Below are 7,500 nucleotides of genomic sequence, written 5' to 3' on the forward strand. Positions count from 1 at the left end.
ATCTTCTATTTTCGAGTGCCAGTTTTGCCTGTATGAAGCTATAAGCTATAAGAGAGAGAGAGAGGGAGTGTGTGTGTGTGTGTGTTTCTGTGTGCGTGTGTGCGCATGTTTAAAAAAAAAGGAAAGAAAAAAGAATATGCCTTAAAAAAAAGAGAGAAGGGGGGGCGGGGGGAGGGGGGGGGGGGTTGCGAGTCTTCACAAGTCTGTCACCCAGCTCTGCAAGGACCAGATTTTATGGAAGTACTCTGTCTGCCATGATTCTGGATGTGCTCTATGGCATTTGTTCTGAAACAGACAGTGAAGAAGTCACTGGAGCCGACACACATAATATTTCCTGGTTTCTTCCAACGTTTCTTAATCTTTTAATTTTCTTTTTCTCTATATAAGTTTCTCTTGATTTCTTTCTCTCTCTCTCTCTTTTTCTCCACGTGATCAAATCCTGATGTGGTCCGCGTTGTACATCATTTGTGCATCTGAATCATCTCTCGACTCCCTTCATTCTCGAATCTGTAACGGACGATGGCAACACAGAAATAGGGATAGAGAATTTAGCTGAAAATACCAACGACTTGGCGACTGTGCTTGGTGACAGATGTAACGTGTTTCACGTGCTAAACGTCATCGTTGGCACACAGTTCTCAAGGGGTAGAGATCGGAGAGACGTGTCATCAGATTAGATAAGATTAACTGTAGTTACACCCACTAAATTGTATTTCCAGTCTTTGGAGACACAGACACTGAAACAGAATCAAATGGATTAACAAAGAATTTGGAAAAGGAACACTCATGATTATCGAAGTATGCAACGCAACAGGCACATAGTTTTACACAACTTTCATTATTTCTAAATTAAGTGACATTGTATCACATCACATCAGGTCACATCACGACACATGAGATGATATGATATGATATGATATGATATGATATGATTTGTGATGTATGTATGTTTTAAGTATTGGGATTGGTTTTAAGTACTGTGATGTTTTAACTCCATGAGTGCCGCAGCACGCATCACCTATGTGCATGGTAACGTCACTGATGAAGGGAAATAACTCTGGAAAGCTGAAAATTCACACAGTTTATCTAGAATGGTATATCTTCAGACCATTTTCTCAGTTTTAGTCTTATTGTTTCGGAAAGTTATACGACTTGAAATACCACTTTCTAATGTTTTTCCTCCAGCACGGAAGGGGTTAAGTTTAGTGATATTGCTACTGGTGTTGGGCGTTGTGATGTGTGGAAGTGAGGTGCATTGGTTGGGTGTTGTGGTGTGTGGAAGTGAGGTGCATTGGTTGGGTGTTGTGGTGTGTGGAACTGAGGTGCATTGGTTGGGTGTTGTGGTGTGTGGAAGTGAGGTGCATTGGTTGGGTGTTGTGGTGTGTGGAAGTGAGGTGCATTGGTTGGGTGTTGTGATGTGTGGAAGTGAGGTGCATTGGTTGGGTGTTGTGGTGTGTGGAACTGAGGTGCATTGGTTGGGTGTTGTGGTGTGTGGAAGTGAGGTGCATTGGTTGGGTGTTGTGATGTGTGGAAGTGAGGTGCATTGGTTGGGTGTTGTGATGTGTGGAAGTGAGGTGCATTGGTTGGGTGTTGTGGTGCGTGGAAGTGAGGTGCATTGGTTGGGTGTTGTGATGTGTGGTATGTGCGGTGAGAGTGGTGGTGGTGGTCATCAACAGCTCATCCCTTTCCAGTATGAACTAAAATGACTGCTAGTGTGTGACTGAGTTTTGATAGTTTCAGAATTTGTTGGTTGTATTTTTGATTGTGTACTATATACGATTGTGTGCTATGACTTGGGTGGGGGAGGGGGTGAATAATTTTTTTTAGTAATGTTTGGTATCTTGTGTTCAATTTTTCCTTTTTGATTTTTACATACATGTTCTATTTGTAAACGCCTGGGGCTGATTTTCAAGATTGGGCGTAAATGTTCATAATAATAATAATAATGATAATGGTGGTGGTGTTGGTGTTGGTGGTGTTGGTAGTGTGTGTGTGTGTGTGTGTGTGTTTGAACGTGCTTGGTGTTTAGGTGCATGTCTGTGTTTGTTGTGGAAGTTGGATTTTTGTTTATATTTAAATGTATGTTTTACTTGTTGGGTTTTAAATTGTACAGTGCAGCTGCCAGTGAGCATGCCTTGAGATTTTTGCCGCTCTCCCACGTCAACATAATTATGTGCAGATCTGCTAATGCCTAAACCCCCTTCGTGTGTATACGCACGCAGAAGACCAAATACGCACGTTAAAGATCCTGTAATCCATGTCAGCATACGGTGGATTGTGGAAGCAAGAACATAGCCAGCATGTACACCCCCGAAATGGAGTATGGCTGCCTACATGGCAGGGTATTTAACAAAACACACACGTAAAATGTTACATGTCTGTCTGAATGTGTATGTGTGTGTACCTGAAATGTGATTGAATGACACTGGAAATGAATGATGAGCACCCAATGGCAGCTGTCAGTCGGCTCCGCCCAGGTAGGCAGCCTGCTGTGCAAATGTTTGTAAATCGCTTAGAGCTTGGTGTCTGACCGAGGGTAGGTGCTATATAAGTGTCCATATCAATCAATGTTTTTGCCCGAGGGGTGCAATGTGGATCGGATTATTGTTGTTGCCTTTGGAGCAGTGTCTTGATTGTGGTTTGTCGTGTTTACCTTTTCATTGGATCAACCTGCATATGAAGTTAATTGATATACATATATATATTTTTTTTTCAATTGTAACTAATGTAACTGTAAAGTGCTTAGAGCAAAATTATCTGATGAAGCACTATATTATATTACATTACATCATATTACACTACACTGCATTGTATTACATATATCAGATTAAATTATATTATATTATATCATATTATATTATATTGAAATACATTATATTATGCAATGCAATATATATAATATAATGATGGTAATGCTAAAAATATAGTAATAATGATGTCTAAAAAAAAGCATTATCATTATCATTTTGTTGTCAAAAAATTTAAAAAATGCCTGTGAATAAAAAAGGGGGAGGGGTCTTCACAGGTCATTCACCCAGTTATATGAGGATCAAAGTTTCTGGAAGTGCTCATAAAGGTGTTGTTCTCATGATTATAATATAATGTCATTCTTCTCTTCTCTGATTTTATTCTCACTTCAAACACTGAAGTGATAAAATATGTTGTTATTCTACACCATTATTATTCACCGGGATTATTCACCGGGTTCTTTTCTTCAAGCAATCTTCCATATTCCCCATCCTCATATTACTCAGGTGACAAGAGAATTGTAGGAGGTTGGGGGGTGCAGTGAGGGTGGCCGTCCACTTTCCATCCACTGTCTGACAGACCAGGCGCTCAGTCCGGTTTCCCAGCCAGACTGAGGAGAAAGGGCGAGGCGAGCCTCACGTTCCCGACACAGACAGACGAGCACCTTGACCATTCTGCCACCTTCCTCCATGACAGATGACCCACAATTTGAACCTTTCTCCATCACAGGCCAGGCCAACGAAACAAAACAGGCCCTCGCAGTTGATGCTGTTGATAAATGTAACAGAATAACACTGGGCTGCAGCTGAAACAAATCCAGTAATGAAAAATAAAGAAGTGACAGGAAAACATTTGGATGCGGCAGCGTAGAGCGAAGGTGACAGAAAAGTAGTGGACACTGGAAAGGCATCTGTAATGACGATGGCAGCGCAGAAATAGGGATAGAGAATTCAGTAGGAAATGCCATGGACCAGGCGCCTGTGCTTGGTGACAGATGTAACGTGTTTCACGTGCTAAACGTCATCGTTGGCACACAGTTCTCAAGGGGAAGAGATCGGCGTGTCTTCTGATCAGATAAGATTGACCAATGTCGCGTGCATTGAGTTGTGTTTCCAGTCTTTGGAGACACAGATGCTGAAAGAAAATCAAATGGTTTAACAAAGAATTTGAAAAAAAAAGCAATCATGATTATCAAAATATGCAACACAACAGGCACACAGTTTTACAAAAAATGTTTTATTATTTCTAAATCTTGGCCAACGTATATATATATATATATGTAAAGGTATTTAATTGTAGATAGAGCGATAAACAAGATCTCCCTCTCTCTCTTTCTGTTTATTAAATCTCTCTCTTTCTCTCTCTGTTTATTGTCTGCATCTACACACGTAAACTTAACTAGTCTCCATGTTAAGACATTTTTTCTCCTGTTAATTGATATTTCGTAAAGTCAGGTTCAGTTACATTATATCACATCACATGAGATGATATGACATGATATGATATATGATATGATATGATATTATTTGTGATATATGTGACCAGTTTTAAGTATTGGGGTTGGTTTTAAGTATTGTATCTTGTGCAGAGACAAATCAAAGCGCTTTCGCACCAGTCATTCACACGCATGCATAACTCTAAAAACTGGAAAAACTGAAGACAAGGAAGAGGCAGGGAAGATAGGATATCTTGGGAAGAGGTGGGTTTTAAGGCCAGACTTGAAAGGGCTGATTCCGGAGACCTGACGAAGCGAAAGAGGAAGTTCGTTCCAGCTGCAAGTTCCAGAGACATAGAAAGAACTGCGGCCAACAATGGAGCGTTTGAATCTGGGTATGCATAAACAGAGTGGTTTCGAAGCCGATCGTAGAGAGCGAGATGGAGTGTAGAGGTGAAGGCAGCCACCGAGATAGGAAGGGGCAGATTTGTGAATACATTTATAGCATATAGTGCTGATCTTGTACTTTATTCTGTGTGAAACAGGGAGCCAGTGGAGATGTTGCAAAAGAGGAGTGATGTGTTCAGATCTTTTCTTTCTGAGGACGAGTCGGGCAGCAGAGTTTCGGATGCGCTGAAGGGACTGAATGGATGAAGCAGGCAAACCAGACAATAGAGAGTTACAGTAGTCAAGGCGAGAGAGAATGAGAGAAACGACGTCTAGATATAGCGTCGGTGTACAGATATTTCTGAATGGAACTGATGCACCGCAATTGACAGTAGCAGGATTGATATGTCTGACTAATAAAAAAAATATTTACATGGACAGTGTGATGTCAAGGGCAACGCCGAAGTTCCTGACTGAACTGGAAAGAGGGATGGATGTACTGCCAAGTTTGATTGTGTCAGTTGTGATGGAAGAGTGTTTTTGTTTAGTTCCTATGATCATTGCTTCAGTTTTGTCCGCGTTCAGTTGTAGTTTCAGTTTCAGTAGCGCAAGGAGGCGTTACTGCGTTCGGACAAATCCATATACGCTACACCACATCTACCAAGCAGATGCCTGACCAGCAGCGTAACCCAACGCGCTTAGTCGGGCCTTGAGAAAAAAAAAGAAGAAAAAAAAGGGGTGAATAAATAATAGATAAATACATAAAAAAAAATTGACTACTACCACTACTAATAATATGTATAAGGCGCAAAAACTTGATGAAGTCAACTATAAGCGTACATAATAAATAAATAAATAAATAACTAACTAATAATTATAATATAAAAAAAATAGTAATAATAATAATAATAATAAATTAATTAAAAAAAGACAACATTGATGATAAATAAGGAAATAAATGTAAAACTTGGAGACACACATTCACACATACACCCACATATGCAGTTTCACAGATATGAAAGCACAGTCAAATACACATAAACGAACATGAACCCCAACACACACACACACACACACACACATTACCCTGCACCTCCTCTACCCCCCTCCTCCACACACTCATTTCCAGGCTACGAATCGCAGCTTCCACGGCACACACACACACACACACATGCACACCCCCCTGCCCCCCCCCACCCCCCACACACACACAGATGAACACTTACTTGTACAAGCACACACACATACGCCCATATCCCCCACCCCCAACCCCACACATATATATACAAAGATATATATGTACCCACCCGCACGTTCCGATATTCCGTTGCTCCCACAGTGTAGGCATGCATACACACACATATCTCATCCTCTGCACCCCCTCCCCCCGGCCCGCCCCCCCCACCCCCCCTCACACACACACACATACGCACGTGCACAGAACTCTCCTGACACTTGTGTACACTTACACCCTCGCGCATGCACAAACGCACTCAAACACACAGACCCACACATACACACAAACACACACATACACACACGCACAGAGGCTGCCACTGATTGGCCGCAAGAGGGATGGGAAAAGATCTCTGATGCCAAGAACGTGGCGTCTAGTGTGTTGCTCAGTCTGTTGTATTTGGAAAAGCCCACAGAGACTCTGTTCCGTTTTGAAGAAATTTGCGCAATGTTGGTTTGGAAATGATGCCGATATTTGTTTGATTTGCAAAGCATCGTGCTCTACCTTTCACGTTAGACTTACGGCCGCTCCCTCTCTCTGGTTTTATTTCTTTGAGGCGATATGGTGGTGTGATGGCCTTGTACCTGTTCTTTTTGATATTCTTTGACTTTTCTGAGGATTTCCGATTTTCCTAGATGTAGGTCGCTCGTTGTTGTTGCGTTACCAGTAAGTCTGTCAGCTCGCTCATTTCCTTTAACACCTGCATGTCCCGGGCAGTATGACCATGTGAGTTTTTTAATCTGAAAGTTGCGCATTGCCTTATGCCACTGTGGGCTTCCCATTCCATTTTCAATTTTCTGTATGAGGTTCACTGAGTCAGTTAGAATCATGGCATGTTGGTTTCCGGGCATATGGATGGACGATAGCTACTGGAGGGCATGTGTCACAGCTTCAGCTTCCATCGTTAGGCTCGAGGTTGTGACTTTGTAGGCAGCATTCTCTTCCCTAATTGTTTTTCCATTTTGTTTTGCAGTGAATCCCCAACCGGACTGGTCCAGTTGTAACTTATTTCGGGTCATCCAGTTTTGAATGTCCAGGAAGCAGTCGGATGTTTCTTGCAAGAGCGACGACAATTTTTCAGGGGTATCACTCTTCTGGAGTTGAGTGTCATCAGCATAAGAATGATGACTGACATTATTGCGGTTGATATCTCAGCGAGAGGAGCAGTGTACAGTGTGAAGAGCACTGGGCCTAAAACAGATCCCTGTGTGACTCCATGTCCGATTTTAACGGGTTCAGACTGAAAATTATCAACAATGACAGACTGGAATAGATCAGTGAGATAAGATTAGTTTAGTGATATTACTACTGGTGTTAGGCGTTGTGATGTGTGGAACTGAGGAACATTGGTTGGGTATTCTGATGTGTGGTATGTGCAGTGAGAGTGGTGCTCTGTGTGTGTGTGTGTGTGTGTGTGTGTGTGTGTGTTTGAACGTGCTTTCAGTGGTGTTTAGCGGCATGTCTGTGTTGGTTGTGGGAGTTGGATTTTTGTTTGTATTTAAATGTATATTTAACTCATCGGGTTTTACACTGCACAGTGCAGCTGAGCATGTTTTTTTTTCCCCAGAGGGGTGCTATGTGGATTGGATTATTGTTGTTGTTGCCTTTGGTGCGGTGTCTTGTTGTGGTTTGTCATGTTAGCTTCTTCACTGGATAAACCTGCATATTCTAATGGATATATATATATATATAT

At 41.7% G+C, this 7,500-nt stretch overlaps 1 protein-coding gene across 1 annotated transcript in view; it reads left to right on the top strand.

The window, feature by feature from the left end:
- LOC143287853 (uncharacterized) overlaps nt 1-7,500 on the top strand; it is a 34,137-nt gene that overhangs the window by 18,685 nt on the left and 7,952 nt on the right. The window lies entirely within an intron of this gene.

Source organism: Babylonia areolata, chromosome 12, assembly GCF_041734735.1.
Source record: "Babylonia areolata isolate BAREFJ2019XMU chromosome 12, ASM4173473v1, whole genome shotgun sequence".
Taxonomy (NCBI): domain Eukaryota; kingdom Metazoa; phylum Mollusca; class Gastropoda; order Neogastropoda; family Buccinidae; genus Babylonia; species Babylonia areolata.